The following is a 20,432-nucleotide window of genomic DNA, read 5'->3' on the forward strand; positions in this document are numbered from 1 at the left end:
GAAGAACACAGCCAACATCTGCGACAGGTTCTGGAAACATTAAGGGTGGAGAAGTTGTATGCAAATTTCACAAAATGCGAGTTTTGGATTCGAAGGGTGGATTTTTTGGGCCATGTGGTCAGTGAGGAGGGAATACATGTGGACCCCTCCAAGGTCAAAGCGATTGAAGGATGGGCAACCCCAAGGACCCCAACGGAGATCAGGCAATTCTTAGGCCTCGCTGGTTACTACAGGAGGTTCATACAGAATTTCTCTAAGATCGCCAAGCCGCTCACCGCTTTAACTCAAAAGGGTGTACCCTTTATCTGGGAGAAGAAACAAGAGGCTGCTTTCCAAACCTTTAAACAAGCTCATGCAGCGCCCCGGTCTTGTCTCTCCCAGAAGGGACAGAAGACTTCGTGGTTTATTGTGACACATCCAATTAAGGATTAGGCTGTGTACTCATGCTGCGAGGAAAGGTCATAGCCTACACGTCAAGACAACTAAAGAACCACGAGGTGAAAAACACCACATACGAACTTGAGCTGGGAGCAGTCGTGTTCGCCCTAAAAATCTGGAGGAATTATCTCTACGGAATAAAGTGTACCATTTTCACGGATCACAAGAGCCTTCAGCACATCCTAAATCAGAAGGAACTCTATATGCGACAGCGGTGATGGGTTGAACTACTGAACGATTACAATTGCGAGATCCGGTACCATCCGGGCAAAGCCAATGTGGTAGCTGATGACTTAAGCCAGAAAGAATACTCGAGTCGCCGAATAAGAACACTAACAATGACCATCCATTCCCACTTGTCTTCGCAAATCAAGGAGGCTCAGCTGGAAGCCTTGAAACCGGAAAACATCACGAATGAAGCTTTGTGGGGGATGGACAAGAACCTTATGATCAAAGAGGATGAAGCCTACTACCTCATGAACCGAATCTGGACCCCAATGTTTGGTGGGTTCAGAGATGTGGTTATGAATGAAGCCCACAAGACAAAGTACTCCGTCCATCCGGGTTCCGACAAAATGTACATGGATTTCAAGCAACATTATTGGTGGCCGAATATGAAAGCCGAGATTGCTACCTACGTAAGCAAGTGCCTGACTTGCGCCAAAGTTAAGGTAGAATATCAGAAGCCCTCGGGTCTATTATAGTAGCTAGAAATACCCGAGTGGAAGTAGGAACGGATAACGATGTATTTCAAAACCAAGTTGCCCAAGTCAGCGGGCGGACTTGACACTATTTGGGTAATCGTCGACCGATTAACCAAATGCGCCCACTTCCTGCCAATAAAGGAAACAGATAAAATGGAGAAGTTAACCAGGACCTATATAAAAGAGATCGTGAGATTGTACGGCGTGCCAGTATCTATTACCTCTGACAGGGATAGTAGATTTACCTCTCGGTTTTGGCAGTCACTTCAGAGGTCATTAGGAACTCGACTCCATATGAGTACTGCTTACCATCCCCAAACATATGGACAGAGTGAGAGGACCATCCAAACATTGGAGGATATGCTAAGAGCCTGTGTGATAGATTTCGGCAAGGCATGGGATTCCCACTTACCACTGGTCGAATTCTCGTACAACAATAGCTATCACACAAGCATCAAGGTTGCTCCCTATGAGGCTCTATATGGGAGTAAATGCAGATCACCCAACTGGCAAAGGGACAAATACCAAACAGCACACTCACCGGGCCCGAGATTATCAGGGAAACAACTGAGAAGCTCATTCAGATTAGGGAACGACTAAAAGCGTCCAGAGACGGACAAAAGAACTACGCAGACAGATCATGGAAGCCCCTGGAATTTCAAGTCGGTGATCGCGTGCTGCTAAAGGTCTCTCGCTGTAAATGGATGATACGGTTTGGAAAGCGGGGAAAATTGAATCCAAGATACATCGGACCATTCGAGATTCTCTCCAGGATCGGTCTGGTGGCTTACAGACTACAGCTACCATCAGAACTCAGCAATGTACACCCTGTTTTCCATGTGTCTAATCTAAAGAAATGCCTATCTGACGAAACTCTTGTTGTCCCGCTTGATGAAATAGAAGTAAATGAAAACCTTCATTTCGTCTAGGAACCCGTAGAAATAATGGATAGGGAGGTGAAACGAACGGAGAAAAGTCGCATTCCCATCGTGAAGGTCCGGTGGAGCGCCAAATGAGGACCTGAGTTCACCTGGGAACGCGAAGATCAAATGAAGAAAAGTACCCACATCTCTTCCCCAGTTCATGTGTTCCTACTCTAAACAAATTTTGGGACGAAATTCCCTCTAACGGGGGGATGATGTGACAACTAGAAGATTTTGGGTCAAACCAAGTCTAAGGGGTCTTGTGTATAAGGGTATCCACAATGTACGTCTACGCAACTTGATGCAATAATATAAATTGAAATCCAAGAGGGCACCATTTGTATGATTAAAGATAATATACACTTGGAAATTCATGTTGAATTAAGCCTTGAAAAGTCCATGCAAATCAAACAAGAATCAGATAGTTGTAGCATAACAACACATATTTATGCAAGGACCTTGAATTATAGAGTTTAAGGCCATCATTCTTCTGATCTAAACCACTCAAAACCGAAATCATAATGCTTAGGAAACATCTAAACCGAAAACTACTATAATGGATCATTGTTTGGCCGAATACTCACCCTAATGACCCACTAAGGCTGAAATCTCCATGGGAAAAGACTTAGGACCGAAAACTAAAAGTGAATTCCGTCCTAGGACCGAAATCACATGTGATTTCGGTTATACTAAGATATTTTAATGGGGTTTCTGGTCTAGGATGTGAGTAAGACAAGGGAAAGTTGACTTTAGGATGTGATTTCACCCCCATTTCCAATGTGATCACAGTAAACCACGAATTATCCTCCAAATATCCATACATTACCCTTCAGTTATCCAAGTAAACTTCACATCAATACCATTCATTTTATTTAAACGAGATTAACCTCATAAAGCCTCACCATTTCTTCATTCCACTCCCTGTTAAGTTCCTCCTTCTCTCCAGAAAACTATTCTCACGTTGCAAAGGAATTAAGCCCCAAGTTCATCCCTAGATTTCTTTGGTAAGTGTTTTCATAATACCTAGTGATTATATATGATTATATGTTAGTTCCATTATTTTTACACACATATTTGTGTGTTGATATTCTTAGGATAATAATCATTCTTAGAAGTTCATCCACTCCAACCAAGTGCCAAGCTCGAAATCTTTGTCTTCTTATTTCAAATCATCCAACAAAACCACTCAAGGTGAGCTTCATAACCCTAATTTTTTATGTTTTCATGCTTTTCGGGGGGGGGGGGGATAGAAGTCAAAACATGTTTATCTTATGAATATTGGCTAGTTTCATCTTTATTACATGAATGTGAAATAATATTTGCATAAGATATTGTTAACACTATTTTATCTACACAAAAATCGTGTATATAAGTTGATGTACAAAAATAAAACTCATTATGTGATACAAGTACCAACAAGAAAATATGAGGTGTAAAACTACAAGTTTTGGTAACTCTTTTTTCTAAAAAAATGATTTTGTAAGTGAAAGTGGTCATATTTTAGTCATTACTGTTTTGGTGGGTTAAAACCCAAGAATATTATGTTTAACAACATATATTACTACTAGACAAGATTTCAACTCGATATTTATATAAAGTTTATATAAATAGTTTACCCAAAAGCATACAAGACAAATTATTGATAGTATAGTTTGTGTTTCATGAAACTCATGTCAGAAGTTTTCTAAAAGTGCAATTACATTATTATATAAGGAAAAGGGAGTCGAAGTTCATGTAAATCCATTAATGCTCTTGTCAGACGTTCCTTCACCGTACCTACCTAGCATACACCTTAAGTCTTGCATTATAACTAGAGTCTCGGTGAGGGAGAGCGTGACCGTTTTGTATAGATCTATACGGGATTGACAACCCCACACCTCAGCTGTTCGCTACAGTTAGACCGGAAAGTTTAGGGTGACAAATGTATTACCAGCTCCAACGCCTGAAGAAGGTCATTTCAGGCATATCAGTCATTTTAGCATGGTTATAATAACTCACATAGGGATTAAAAAAACTATCTTGGTTTACGGGAAGCCTACACTTCAATGGCTTTATAAAATATTAAACTACATACTACTTTTCAATATAGTATTCCGTTCTTAGGATTTAAGACTACAACTTTTCACACATAAGAAAATATTGGATTTTCTGGGAACTTACATTTATAAGATACAAAGTACATGCATACATACATTCTAGTCTTTGGTGCAAGGCATACAACCATTTTTATAGAAAATATCGGATTTTCTGGAACATACAAAACCTTTCAAACAAAGTAGTTACAAATCGTTTTCATACAAAAATTCTTATGAACTCACCAACTTTATAGTTGACGCTTTTCAAAATGACTTGTATTTTGAGGGAACCAGTAAGCAGGTACATAAGTCATTGGGAACTGGATTTTGCTGCATTATGGAAATTGTACTTTTCTGTCTTGGTTATGTACTTTTGAACAAATACATTATGTAAACTATGTATGTTCGTATTCTTAATGTATGTTGTGTGGGTTGCTATGTTTCATTAATATTCAATTGTTATGATACTATACAATGACGTCATCCGCCCCCGGACGTTTCCGCCGTCCTGGTTCGGGGGTGTGATACTTCATCTCTCATCATTCATCTACCTATCTTTACGTAATATATTTATAGGTATAAAAATACATAACAGTTTAAATCATGTAAAACATGTATAAATCGTTCATCTAGCATAGATATCAGGAACACATATAATAAGAACATTTAGCATGTATTAATATTAAATACTTCATATCTATGTATAAGATGAAAGTAACTATGCACTCACTTGTTAAAGTGACGACTCGAAATTCAGGCAGCGCTTCGCTTCTAGCAACTATATTTTCCTTTGACGTAACCTAGTGTCGTCATAATTACGTCTTAGTTTATTATTTATTGCAACTAATTATTAGTCTAGATTAATCACTAACTCAAGTTCTACTTCACGATCTATCAAGTAAAGAACAACCAGGTGGGATCATATCGGAGGTAGGGTCCGTTTGGTATACGAAGTATATACTGTTTGGAAATCTCACTTTAAACACCTCACTAAATCACAGCGTAGACATCATCACCGTAAGTACATCAATCAATATAAGGACTTTGAATCACTGATAAATCTTATTTACAGGTTCATAATAACGACTTATGACTATAAATATAAGTTACACTGAAAACATAATAGTGTAGCTTAACTTATCGGGCTTTTAACGAAAATCGGGAAATTACACGGGCAGAACTCCGACTCTAAAAACTTCTTTCCTCGTTTTTTTGACGACTCATATTTTCTCTATCGCACCCTAAAAATAGAAGAAATCGAACAAGAAAGAAAGAAGAGTTTTAGAGAGAGTTTATAGGAATTGAGTAAGGAAATATGAATCATTCATCCTCTATTTATAGGGGTTTGATCATAGAGTAGGCCCTAAGTTTCGTCCGTATCTTCCGCGTACAAGCTCCATTTTTGTATGTTATTTATATTCACGCGTTGGTATTTACGAGTACTACAACTTTTATTTAGACCCATTCGGCTAATTCTCATTCTATCTCAAGTTTACTAATCTGTATCGAATTTATCGCGCTCGAAGAGTATAGACTAAGTTTCGTCCATATCTTTAACATACGAGCTCTATTCTCAATTTTCTTTATATCCACGAGTTGATATTTATGAGTGCTACAACATTCATTTAGAATCCTTTGGCTAATTCTCATTGTATCTCAGATTTACAAAGCTGTATCGAATTCGTCGCGCTTGAAGAGTAGGGACTAAGTTTCGTCCATATCTTTCGCATACAAACTCTATTCTCGATGTTCTTTATATCTACGTGTTGGTATTTATGAGTGCTACAACTTTCATTTAGACTCCATCGGCTAATTCTAAATCAATCTCAGATTTCCAAATCTGTATCAAATTCCTCGCGCTTGAAGAGTAGGGACTAAGTTTCGTTCAAATCTTTCATATACGAGCTCCGTTTTCAACTTTCTTTATATCGTTAAGTTCCTATTAACGAGTTCTTCAATTCTCGTTTAGGTTGTGTTAGCTAAAAATCGGTCGATCTAAACTTCAATTTTCGGGCTGTATATTGCTACACTGAGTCTTAGAAAAATGATAACTTCCTCTAACGAAGTCAGATTTGGACGTTATCTATATGCACGCTCTCAGTTTATCGTATACAATGGCTTTCGTTTAGATCGATAATTCTAAAAATTATTTAATCAAAAATTCACTTTTTACGATATACGGAGCCATGTCGGTTTAATCGCAAAACTCCAACGAGTCATAACTTCTTTGTTATCAACGTTCTTTATATGTACGGAATCCTTGTGACATATAGTATAACTTTGGATAAGACTATTTCTCCTAAATAATATTCACTATAAAAGTCATTTTTAACGCTTGTTATCTCTAAATTGACTAGCCTGAATCTGCAGGCGTTACACGTGTCAAGGAAGGCCCTGTCATAAAGGAAGACGACACGCATTTGTGTGTCAGAACCTTACGACGCGCATTTATGACATGCACTCACGACACTCATTGCGTGTCAAGGAAGCCCCGTCATAAAAGAAGACAACACACATTTTTGCGAGTCATAATTTTAAGTGTTTTTAAAAAATATTTTTTTATAGATTTACTAAATTTCAAATTAAATGACAATAAATGTTTCATAATATAAAAGAACATATCATACAAAAAAACAATCCATTTCATAGTATATAATATGTCAAATATAAATAATCATTCTGATTCTAAATAAATGCAATACATTTATATTAAGGGGCTTTCCCTAACTATATAATATGGTAGTACATTGTCATACAATTCAATTGCATAATTTTAGTGTTTTGTCTAGTACAGAGCCTCTGATGATGAGGTAAATTCCCAAACTGAAGTGGTTCAGCTCCTTTCTAGAATTTCTCATTATCCCTTGTGTTTCCTAAATACTCTCAGTCTGCTCACGAGCCAACAGTGCATAAAAAAGGAAAGTTAGAGCAGAAAGAGAAAAAAAAATGAAAATATGGCTATCTTTTCTTTGTGCACAACGAACCAAACAAGTGAGTAGGTAAGTTTCATCCATCCAATTAAAATACTTATCTTCTTAAAATCATGTATCAGATATATAATATATAATACTAATATCTTAAAAGAATAAAACTTACCTTAAAAGCATTACTTTTCTCACTGTCAATAACAAAGAAAAGTGGTCTTCTTTTAAATGGAACCATGTCACAAGGATATATCACATTTAAACCTGAAATCAAGATCATTGTTAAGCTAAAGTGTCTTAATTTTTAACTGCAATGTGATAACTTTCCAATAATTTACATTACAGTACCTCCATTTTCTTTAGAACCAAGATTCAAACCTTTAGAATGGTCTCTAGATCCATTCATAATCTTCTTCTCTGAAGAACAGTTTGTGTTATCAGAAGGTGGTGAAGTACATGAAGCATCTGAATGCATAACAAACAGGGGCTTAAATCTTTCAGACATGAACTAATTTACAAATTTTACAAAACAAAAAATACAAAAAAGATGAGATGTAAAAATGTGATTTGGAGCAGATTAGGCTTTGGTTGATCAGCAATCTGCTTAGCAGCAAGCACTTAACTACAAAATATTAATTAACACACCTAAAATGAATAAAAATTAGACATCCAAACATATTTTTTCAGATAAATTAATGTTTCAAGTAAAAGTTGCAGGGTACCTGTTGAGGATGAAAGTAGTAGAATCTACATCCTATTAAAAGAAAACCCAAGATCAAGTTATATAAAAACAATTTTAACTTTATATATTGGCACAAATAAGAACACACCTTTAACAAAAGTATGACAGAGTTGATTGACATGGATGATATAACAATATTTGGTGGTAATTCATTAAAGTAGAAATGGCAATAAGTTTCTTATAATTTCTTTGATATTATCTGCGCAAGGGAAAAGCATAAGAGAAATATAAAAAATAGATGAAAACAATATTTTTACTTGAGATGTACCTCAGCATAGGATACTTGTGTATGAAGTAAAGTGGCTTGAGGTATGTAGTCAAATACATTTCATTCCTTTTCTTGGGTCTCACTTTACAAAACTCTAGAAGATCAAGAACAGTAAAAAAAACCTAATATTAGGATGACCTATCGTTGTGCAATAAATTTTGTTAAACAGGTTGCAGAAACCATAATAAGGTCTGACCAAAATAAGAGAAATGATGATGGCTAAACTACAATGCTTTAATTTAAAGATTTTGTTTATGAAGTTTAGCAATTCACTTGTGCAAGTCCGCAAGCTTTTCAAGTTTATCAATATTCTAACATGGTGGCATAATTTAGAATGATGGACAATGATATCGTAAGAATATCTACACATGTACATGTAGTACAAAAAAGATTTACATCCAATATGGCCGCATATATATATATATATATATATATATATATATATATATATATATATATATATATATATATATATATATATATATATATATATTAAAGTTAATGATTAAAAGGGTCGTATGTAATGGAGATTTTTGTCAAGAAACATACCTGAAGTGCCAACTTATTTCACATACCCATCGTTTTGAAGGTATATCCTATGAAAATTAGAGTCTTTTCATGTCAACATATGGAAATTTACACAAAAAGTTACAAAACTGATCCATGAAAAACTTACACAAAGGCAAACAGATCTCACAAGATGGAGAAATTGTTACCTTTTACTACGGTCCCACTCTTGGTACAATCAACTCAGGATCATCCACCTATAATGGAATATATTGACAAAGATAAAGAAAATGCTTAAATAACAAGAAAAGGGAATGGCTAAACCTATATGAGTTTATGATTAATAGGGTAAACTACTTTGACCAAAGGCCAGCTATATTTTTAAATTAGTTCTATAATTTATACACACACTTTTCAACCATTTCTAATAAAGATAGATTAAAATTCATTAGAAAGTAAAGTATACTCTATTGAGGAAGCCAAGAGGCTTTGCTTCTTTTTGGTATCAATGTAGGCCTGCCATTGTTTGTATACAATATCATGAAAATGGATAATTGAATAATTTATTTGATTGAGATGGTTGTGGGAAGAATGGAGACACCCATCTGGGAATTCTGAAAAATCAGAAACTAGTAAAAATCTATGACGATCAATACTTTCATATTTCCAAGAAAAACACAAAAAACAGAAAAATTCCAAAAGTTGATTATTCAACAAATTACCTCTTGAATCGGTTAAAAAAATTGGGTTTTTAAGAATCAGCTACATAAGAGAACCATGGTAAAACACATCAGCCAATTGAAAAGCTTGGTACCTTGTGGGTAACTGAAATGAGTCTTTACACCTTCAAACCCAAACAACACAATGGGTCCAAACTAAAACTAGGGAAAATGTCTTACGTTTTGCGTTGACCTTTCGGCCTGATCATAGGAACTCCATGGTGCAAGGTAAACACCAAAATTAGGTCAGGCAACAGATTCGTGGTGGGAAAGGAATTGGAGAAAATGAGAGTAGTGGGAGTACATTGAGAATCCCTAATCAATGGTAAAGAAGAGGAGAGACAACGAAGTGATGAGACAAAATGGAAAATGATAACTTCTTCTTAGTTAAGGCAGGGAATGGTGGAGGTAGAGGGGAAACCTACAACACAGAACTAAGCCAACATAAAACCATGTTTCTTGTGGTGGTGGTTGCTAAGGTTTGTAGAGAGAAGGAAGGGAGAAAATGAAGGTCGTTGGCTTATGGAGAGGAGAGAATGAGCGCGTCTTAAAAAATTTGGGGATTTTGTTTCCCACCGGCCACTTAGCTATTAAAGAGGGAGCGCATATTAAAAGTTTATAAAATGACGTCTCTACACGACACCCATTTAATTTAGGTGTCCTCCGTGTTTGTAATATTTTTTTGGACACTAATTTTAGGGCATGCAAAAATGCGTGTCCTCTATCCTTCAATCTTTTAAAAACAGACATTATTTTTAGGACACGCAAAAAATGTGTATCGTAAATCACTACGTGTCATTGTTTGCGTGTCATTAAAGGGCAGTTTTCTAGCAGTGCCAAGATCCCACATACAACACAACATAAATTAACAGCTATGGGTTATCAGAAACCCTAGGACTATCAGCATTCCCAGTGGGAAAATAACACGCCTTGTGGGTTATCGGACCCTGGACACTATCCGCAGTCTCCGTCACACATAACACAATAATAACAGTAAGACCCAGCTGGTCATCACACATACAACTATTCTACCACACAGGTAAGAATAAGTGATGAGACTCACCTGACACAGATACAGATAAATTCCACACCCGAACTACCGGAAGTATACTCCGCCTAATAACACAATAATAAACCATAATTAATAATTAAGGTCTATAACCCAACTCACATGTCCACATCCCACAACTATGACCCTTAAGGGTAAAACACCATTTTGCCCCTCCCACTGTCCAAAACCATAAAATGTTGACCAAAAGTCAAAGCCAACAAAAAGTCAACTGCCCAGCGCATACGTTGGGCGTACTCTCCCTACGTGTCGCGTACACGAAGAAGAAGGTATATCGGGGTCAGGCCTGGGTATACTGGGCCTAGCCAGAAGTACGTTGGGCGTACTTCGTCTGTTTCCAAAATTCACTCCTAAATGTATTAATCATTAAGACATGAAATTTAAACATAGATCTGACATGCATAGAACGTCTTAATCCATAAAGTCCATAACTTTAAGCCTTTGCATGGCTGAAATAAGCTCAAACCTCAAAACCCTAACTTAAATCATGTTCAAAACCATTACACTCTTGCATGGAAAGAAAGGGACCATCAAGAAACCATTTTTATGAATCTATATGACTTAAAACACCTGAAAGGATAGCTACAATGCTCTGGAGTACCTCATACTCACAAAGGTACAAGCTTTACGACAAAAAGCTCATAAAAACACATCTAAAGAAATTGAAGAAGGTCATCAGCAAGGTATGGACTTTATACCTTCAAAAGAAGCACAAGATGAAGGAGTTTCTAAATGTTCAAGCTTGCATGCAACACCACCTTCTTCAAGGACCTTCTTCCATCACAAAGGTGCACCAAATCACTAACAAGACTCCAAGATCTTCACACTCAAGGCTAGGGTTCGATATTGAGGCTAAAAGGGAATAGAGGCTTATTATGGAAGGTCCAAGGGTGACTGTGTTTAGAAAGGGGTTAAACCCTAAAATTTAGGGTTTAGAGGCTGAGCTAGTATGCCCTACATACCACACGTACGCCCATTATACTAGCATGGCTTCCGCATTCTAGGTCTCTCATAAGTACGTTGCGCGTACGTGCATAATTGCAACTCTTTTGACAACAGGGGACTAATAACGTAAACTTTAATTAAGACAAGGGCAAAAATGGAAATACCTGAGAATCAGATGTTACAATTCTCCTCCACTAGAATCAGACTTCGCCCTCGAAGTCAGCTTCAGAAATAGATCAGGGTAGTGATTGTGCATCTAAGTCTCATACTCCCACGTCTACTTTGATCCTTTCCGGTGTTGCCACCGAACCTTGACCAAGTTTACCATCTTGTTGCTCAGGGTCTTCACCTTCCTATCTAGAATTGCCACTGGCCTCTCAATGTAGTTCAGGCGATCATCGGCATGAATATCCTCCAAAGGAACCACAGTTGTCTCATCATATATACACTTCCTCAACTGGGAAACATGGAAGGTATCATGAATCCGACTCAAATCCTCAGGTAGCTCTAGCCAGTAAGCCACCTTGCCCACCCGGGCCAACACTCTGAAAGGTCCACTAAACTTGGGGCTCAGCTTGCCCCGCTTCCTGAAGCAGATAACACCTTTCCAGGGTGATACCTTCAGAAGTACCAAATCCCCCACCTGAAACTCTAGCTCAGAGCATCGCCGATCCACATAACTCTTCTGGCGGCTCTGGGCCATCAGCAATCTCTGCCAAACTTACTTGATAAGCTTAGTCGTCCTGAGCACTATCTCCGTGCTCCCCATGACTCTTTGTCTGACCTCGCCCCAACAAATAGGAGTTAGACACCTCCTCCCATACAGAAGCTCAAAGGAAGGCATGCTAATTTGGCATGATGGTTGTTGTTATAAGAGAACTCAGCCAACGAGAGATAGGAGTCCCAACTCCCACCAAAATCAATGGTGCAGGCACGCAACATATCCTCGAGTGTCTGTATAATCTGCTCGCTCTGTCCGTCGGTCTACGAATGGTATGCAGTACTGAAATGCAACCTGATGCCCAACTCTTCGTGAAACCGCTTCCATAATCTGGAAGTAAAACGAGCATCCCGGTTCGACACAATTGAAGTCGGCACCCCATGCCGAGCCACCACCTCCCGTACATAAATCTCAACAAGTTTCTCTGCAAAAGATCCATCGCTTATGTCTAGGAAGTGAGCACTATTCGTCAAACGATCCGCTATCACCCAGATAGCATGAAAACCCATCGCAGTCCTTGGCAATTTTGTAATAAAATCCATTGTGATCTGCTCCCACTTCCACATTGGACCCTCCACGGGCTGCAACTTTCCGTGAGGGCGCTAGTGATCGGCCTTCAGCTTCCGGCAGGTCAAACATCGCTCTACAAACCAGGCCACATCACTCTTCATACACGGCCACCAGTAACTATGCTTTAGGTCAAGATACATCTTGTTAGCCCCTGGATGAATGGAAAATCTCGACTTATGGGCCTCCTCCATCAATACCCGTCGAGTCCCACCAGTATAAGGCACCCAAACCTGCATGTGAAGAGTCAAAAGCCCCCTGCTGTTGATATCAAATGCTGAAATATGACCAATCACCCGCTCACTTTTTTGATTCTCTTCCTTTATGGCCTCTGGCCATGCTTCTTTGATCGTTTCCAAAACTGGGGTCATCACAGTCATCCTCATACACACATCTTGGATCGGGGTACTGGACGCCCTCTGGCTCAAGGCGTCGGCCACCACATTGGCCTTGTGTGGATGATACAAAATCTCACAGTCATAATCTTTCACTACATTCGACCACCTTTTCTTCCTCATGTTCAAGTTAGGCTGGTCCATAAGATATCTCAGGCTCTTATGGTCCGTGTATATGGTACACTGAACACCATAAAGATAGTGGCGCCAAATATTGAGAACGAAAACCACCGCCCCCAACTCCAGATCATGAGTGGGATACTTCGCTTCATGAGGCTTTAGCTTCCTCGAAGCTTATGCAATCACATGCCCCCTCTAAATCAACATAGCACCCATCACTGCAATAGATGCATCACAGTAGACCACAAAATCCTCAACTCCCTCAGGGAGGGCAAGTACTGGTGCCTCACATAGTCTCTGGCAAAGAGTCTTGAATGATGTTTGCTGCCCTAGGCCCCAACTGAACACAACAATCTTCCCCGTCAAATTAGTGAGAGGAACAATAATTGTGGAGAAGTCTCGAATGAATCTCAGATAATATCCTGCCAAACTGAGGAAGCTCCTAATCTTAGATGGAGACTTCGACACTTCCCACCGCATCACCACCTTTATCTTGGCTGGGTCGACCAAAATATCATTTTGGTTGATGAGCTGTCCCAGAAAATGAACCTCGCGCAACCAAAAGTCACACTTGGAGAACTTGGCATAGAGCCTCTCCATCCTCAAAACTATGAGAATCTCTCGTAAATGCTCCTCATGCTACTCTCTGTTATTCGAATAAACCAAGATGTCATCGATGAAGACAATCACTGACCGATCCAAAAAAGACCTACACACCCGGTTCATAAGATCCATGAATGTTGCCTACGCATTGGTGAGTCCAAAAGGCATCACCACGAACTCGTAATGCCCGTAACGAGTTCGGAAGGTTGTCTTCTGAATATCCTCCTCTCGTACCCTCATATGATGATAGCCCGACCTCAAATCGATCTTAGAAAACTAAGATGCCCATGCAACTGATCGAAGAGATCATCTATCCTCGGAAACGGATAACGGTTCTTCACATTCAGCTTCTTCAACTCCCGGTAATCAATGAACATCCGCTGCGAACCATCATTCTTTCTGAAAAAAAGAATAGATGCTCCACAAGGAGAACTACTCGACCGAATAAACCCTTTTCCTAACAGCTCCTGAAGCTGAGAGGATAACTCTTGCATCTCAGGAGGTGCAAGACGGTATGGCGCCTTGGCAATTGGCGTCGCACCAGGGATCAGATCAATCCGAAACTCCACTTGCCTCATCATAGGGACACCCGATAACTCTTCGGGAAAGACATCGGGGAAATTGTGTAAAACAAAAACATCAGAAATAGAAACCGATCCCTTCTCCTTATTCCAAGTATCCACTACATATACCAGATAACCTATACACCCCTGTTGCAAGCTCTGCCTCCCCCTGGCGTCAGAACAGAAAGTTGATCCTGACCTAGTACCCTTACCGTACATGGTGAGCACTCCCCTACTAGGATCTCAAATCGTCACCATCTGGCGCTCATAGTCAATCAGAGCCGCAAACCAGCTCAATCAATCCATACTCACGATCACACAGACATCTCCCATCGCAATAGGGATAATATCTATCGGATATCCAACACCAAAAATCTCTAGTACACAACCCTGGTAGATGTCAGTAGCGAAGACCGGACGCTTATTAGGTATAGAGAACCTCAATGGCCTGTTCAAGGCCTCCCGCGCAAAACTATTACCACGATAAAAAGATGACAACACAAAAGACCGACTCGCACCCGAGTCAAACAGCACAAGCGCAAGTATAGAACTCACAAGAAAAGTACCTACATGAGCAATAACATAAGCAACATAAATAAATCAGTAGGATAATAAAGAACACATACCAGCCATGACGTTTGGGGCTGCTCCGGCCTCCTCTATTGTCAACTGAAATGCTCTGCCTTGAGCCCTTGGTGTCTTAGCCTTCCCCTGCCGGCCATCTGTAATACATAGGGTCACGATGGCCGGAGTCTTAACCGACCTAGATGCAAGCTGAGGACACTCGATCCTCAAATGACCCGTCTGGTTGCAATTGAAGCAAACCCGAAATCCCTTGGCGAAATCCATAGCCAAATGCTCCTCCTTGCCACACATGTAGCAAGCAATCCCAGACCGAAAAGGTCCCTCATGCCCCTTGCCGCACTTACTACAAGTGCGGCCCTTCTGGCCTCCAGCTCTGAAGTGAGCGGGCTTAGACCGCTTAGTCACCGGCTGCGAATGTACTAGTCTCCTATCTCTTACCTCTATCTCCCTTTCCTCTCTATACTAGGTCTAAAGCTCAATCTCTCTCCTCCTGGCAATGGTCTGCCGCTCAACCAATGTCCGATACGAAGTGTTCTCCACGAAATCATGGATATCTCTCCTCAGAATACCCAAATACTGACTCACACATGCTTGCTCAGCAGACACGTGCGCAGGACAAAGCAAGGCCCTCTCATGAAACATCATGTTGATCTCAGTCACCGCATCTGTCTTCTGCTTGAGAGATAGGAACTGCTGGTCAAACCTCACTCTCTCAACCACTGTTACAAACTCATCTCTGAACATCTCAGTAAATATCTCCCATGTTACCGCATAATGCTCTGTAAGGGTATAATCAGCCGTCACAAATTTCCACTAATCCTTCGCTCCCAAGCGAAGTAGGTTCAGCGCGAAACGAACCCTCAGATTCTCCAGATAGGAGCAAGTGTAAAAACAACCCTCAACATCAAATCCATCTCATCGCATCAATCAAATCCTGGATCCCATCAAACTCAGGTGGCTTCATGTTGTTGAACTCCCGGTACCACAACGAATCACCCCTGCGGTCTCACAGCAACAACAGTTGCAGTGGTTGCGGCAGTAGCATCCTCAGTGAAGGCAGCATAACGGTCATCAGAATTCTCAATCAGCATGGTCTTGAAAGAGCGAAAGATCTCTGGAGTATCATCTCTGATTGAAGTGGCCACCTCGGCGGAAACAATCCTACGAATATCATCATCATTCGCACTCGGCCTCTCGGGGTCGCTGGAGCCACAACCTCGGGTAACCGCCATACTGAAACACACCTGAAAACCATCAGAATCAGCCTAAAGCGCATACACAAACATGCACACACTCCTATAAGTTCCTTAGTACCTTAAGATCCCTTCTTGAGTTACATACAGATCTGGTGCTTTCAGTAGTACGGGCCCGATACGACATTCCACACAAACCCGTATTTGTATCAAGTTGTCCTCTCAAGATCCTAAGTCACAAGGACTCTATTTCTCAAGATCAGCTATACTCTTGCCCTGCTGGTTCCTCAGAACCACTACTAAGAATCTAGACACTTATTCTAGATTGCTCCCCAACACTGCTCTGCCTCACAAGATCTCTGTTGTCCTCGCCATTTGCTTTGCGCATGCCAATCGTACACAATCCGAGACTCGATAGACATTCGAATAAAAGATTCTACCTCAAATCCACAACCAAATGAGGAACAGGAAGAAAGGCTAAATCAGGCATTCTAAGGCTATAAAATCCTAACTATGTACAATTATGCATCATACACCAATAAAATAGCAATGTCATATTCAATCTCACCAGAACAAACTCCTAGGCTAAAGGCATCACATATCAGGAAACCCTATCATGCCATTCCTGCAGGATCCTTATCCAACCACTAACTAGCATGTAGTTTTATCAGCTCATAACATAGCAACTATACATTACTCATAACATAAATTGAGATATTTTGGGAAACTACCGCTCGAGCTCAGGTTGATTGTACACATTGCTTCACTGGGTTTTTCTCCTATAAAAATCTTCATTTCTTTGAAAGTTTTTTTTTTTTTGACAATCTTCAGATCCTTAGTTTGAGTTTGGAATTACCCTACAGTTCATCCAAATCCCTCAAACCAGGGCTCTGATACCAAATTGTAACACCTCAATTTTCAAACCAATATTTTCATTTTTAAATTACCCAAAATATTGTTCATAAACCAAGTCATCGGAAAAACATAAGTGTCAAATACAATCATCATCACAAAATATCATAGTGACACAAAATGCCCATTAACAAATCTCCCAACGGGTGTGTACAATCAGAAATTTGCCTTCCCGCGATCCTCAGGAATACCTGAAACATATATAATCAACAATTGTAAGCACGAAGCTTAGTGAGTATCCCAAGACACCACATACAACACAACATAAATAAACAGTTATGGGTTATCAGCAACCTTGGGGCCTATCAGCAGTCTCAGTGGGCAAACAGCACGCCATGTGGGTTATCAGCAACCCTGGAGACTATCCATAGTCCCAGTCACACATAAACAACATAACACAGTAATAATAGTTAGACCCAGCTGCTCATCACAAATACAGTTATTTTACCACACAAGTAAGAATAAGTGAGGAGAATCACCTGACATTGATATAGACAAATTCCACACCTGAACTGCTAGAACTAGACTCCGCCTAATAACACAATAGTAAACCCTAATTAATAATTAACTTCCATAATCCAACTCACATGTACAAATCCCACAACTATGCCACTTAAGGGAAAAAGACCATTTTGCCCCTCCCACGGTCCATAACCCTAAAATGTTGACCAAAAGTCAGAGTTAGCAAAACGTCAACTGCCCAGCACGTACGATAGGCGTACTCTCCCTACGCGCCGTGTACTTCAAAAACAAGGTATATCGGGCTCAGGCCTGGCTATGCTGGGCATAGCCAGAAGTACGATGGGCGTACGTCGTCTGTTTCTAAAATTCACTCCTAAATGTCTTAATCATTAGGACATGCAATGCAAACATAAATTTGACCTCCATATAACATCTTAATCCATAAATTCCATAAACTTATGCGTTTGCATGGCTGAAACAAGCTCAAACCTCAAAAACCTAACTTAAATCATGCTCAAAACCGTTACACTCTTGCATGGAAAGAAATGGACCATCAAGCAACCATTTTTATGAATCTAGATGACTTAAAACACTTGAAAGGACAACTACAATGCTTTGTAGTACCTCATACTCACAAAGGTCCAACCTTTGGGACAAAAAGCTCATAAAAAGCCATCTAAAGAGATCGAAGAAGCTCATCAACAAGGTGTGGACTTTATAACTTCAAAAGTAGCACAAGATGAAGGTGTTTTTAGATCTTCAAGCTTGCATGCAACACCACTTTCTTCAAGGAGCTTCTTCCACAACAAAGATGCACAAAATCACCAACAAGACTCCAAGATCTTCACACTCAAGGCTAGGGTTCGATATTGAGGCTAAAAGGGAGTGGATGTTGATTAATTAAGGTCCAAGGGTGAGTTAATGCATTTAAATAGGGGTGAAACCCTAAAACTTAGGGTGTAGAATCTGAGCTAGTACGCCTACGTACCACACGTACGCCCAACGTACAAGCATGGCTTCCACGTCCAGACTCTAACAAGTACACTGCGTGTACTTCACGTACGCCCAACGTACATGCTGGATTACAGTTATTTTAACAAGGGACCAATAATGTAAAATTAAATTAAGCCAAGGGCAAAAATGGAAATACCTGAGAATCGGATGTTACAACAAGTTAGGTGGTACCAACACTACCTCGAGCCATTAAACAACAATTAACCCTAATTTTGCAATTAAGGCACATTACTTAACTTTCTTAACTAAATGATTCTTCGTTTTCCTAATACTTATCTTGGGTAAAAGACCATTTTGCCTCTGCTCAAAGGCGTATGATACACTTTCACTAACAACTGACCAAAACTCAAACTGGTCAAAAAGTCAACGGTCAATGGTCTAGCACGCCCTGGCACACCATTGACCGTACTGTGGTCTGGTCCAAACAAAACAGACACGACTCACATGACCACTATGTCATGCTCAACCCATGACCACGCCGCGGTAGATCTGGCAGATGCTTAATTCAATAAGCACTTAATCCTCACAGATCAAGGCTCAAAACTTCATATCTGATTCTGTTGAGTGACTTAATGGATAAAGTTTCCTACTTTATCTGTTCCAAGCAATAGGGCTTACCAAAACTCGAACCCTAACAAGATTATGTCCACTAAAGTCCATAATTTATTGCATAGCTCATCCCCAACACACTCTCAGACCTTTTTCTATATCTTAAAGGTCAAAGGCCTGCTAAAACACTTGTTGTAAATTTGGAGTTACTCAAACTCCAAGACTATGAGGTCAAATGTCCTTAAATGAACAAAAATCAAGGGAAACCTTAGTACTATGCATAAAAAAAGATGAAACATGGGTTCAGAAGATTTACAAAGCATCAACATAAGGCATTAAAATGGATTCTTCAGCTGGAAATGGAAGCAAGCAACAATAGCTCACTTAAAAGCCCTTAGACCACCAAATAAACTCCAAACACTTTAATGCATGCACAAGGGAGATAGGGTTTCAATTTAGGAGAGTGAGGCTAAAGATGACACGAATTCTAGACATCTCATTCATTAAATATGGCCCAAGGCTCGACTCCTAGGGTTTTCGGATATGGTGGACACTGCATCATGTCCAGACATCCACTGTGCCCCCATGAAAGCATGTGGTCACGCAACAACATGCTAATCTCTGATCCACGACTGGTAGTTATTCCACAAAACCTTAAGCTAATCAATCCCATAAAATGGGTGTTACAATATAATACTACTATAAAAAACATTTATGATTAAAAACTATTTCACGTACCACAAGATATAAAGATGATTCTTTGTCTAGGTTTTATACCCCCTTGGTCCTTATCACACACTCAATAATGTTATCACATAGTTAATGGTACTTAAATTAGTATCTCTTTTAATGACATACAATGGATTCGTATTACATTTTCGCATGCTTATCGACTCATATTAATAAATGTTGGGTCAAAGAGTTGCGTCATTGGGCCTGTTACTTCGGTCCATTGTTATCATGGTTTTGGGCCTGTCCAACAGTGTTTATGTTATTAGGGTTTAGTATACAAGATGCATGCATGCATCGTTCTCTGTAAGCTTCTCAATTATTATTCCTTTCATTGTACTGTAACCCTAGCACACCTCTACAGTCGAAGTTCTTTATCGAGCTCTTCTGAGGTGGAGCATATTAATCATTCAGCTCTTGTTTGATTCATCGTGTGTTCTTTGCTTTTATTGTGTTTGTCTAAATCTATTACGAATCTAAACGATCTTAGAGAAATTAATTATCATCAATTGGTATCAGAGCAGGAGACTGTGTAATTCATACGCATCTCTTCTGTTGGAAGAATCTCTTTAGGATTTCCGCTTTTGTTGAAATTATTGGAGCCGTCATCTCATTATTGACGTTGTTCCATGTTTTTTGATAAAACCCTAATTCAACATTTACATGTCTGGTTCTTGACAGATATTCAAAACAGGTCATCATGTC

At 39.6% G+C, this 20,432-nt stretch overlaps 1 long non-coding RNA gene across 1 annotated transcript; it reads right to left on the minus strand.

Moving 5' to 3' along the window:
* Positions 1-6,885: 6,885 nt before the first annotated feature.
* Positions 6,886-8,808, minus strand: LOC145168909 (uncharacterized). Its single transcript, XR_013742169.1, has 8 exons — positions 8,791-8,808; positions 8,624-8,670; positions 8,075-8,168; positions 7,895-8,005; positions 7,787-7,818; positions 7,413-7,686; positions 7,237-7,328; positions 6,886-7,028 (listed from the first exon to the last, which is right to left on the minus strand). It is a non-coding gene; the product is annotated as an uncharacterized LOC145168909 (long non-coding RNA).
* Between the last annotated feature and the right edge of the window lie 11,624 nt (positions 8,809-20,432).

The sequence above is a fragment of the Lactuca virosa genome, chromosome 4 (assembly GCF_052849685.1).
Source record: "Lactuca virosa cultivar CGN04683 chromosome 4, Lactuca_virosa_CGN04683_v6, whole genome shotgun sequence".
NCBI classification, from domain to species: Eukaryota; Viridiplantae; Streptophyta; class Magnoliopsida; order Asterales; family Asteraceae; genus Lactuca; species Lactuca virosa.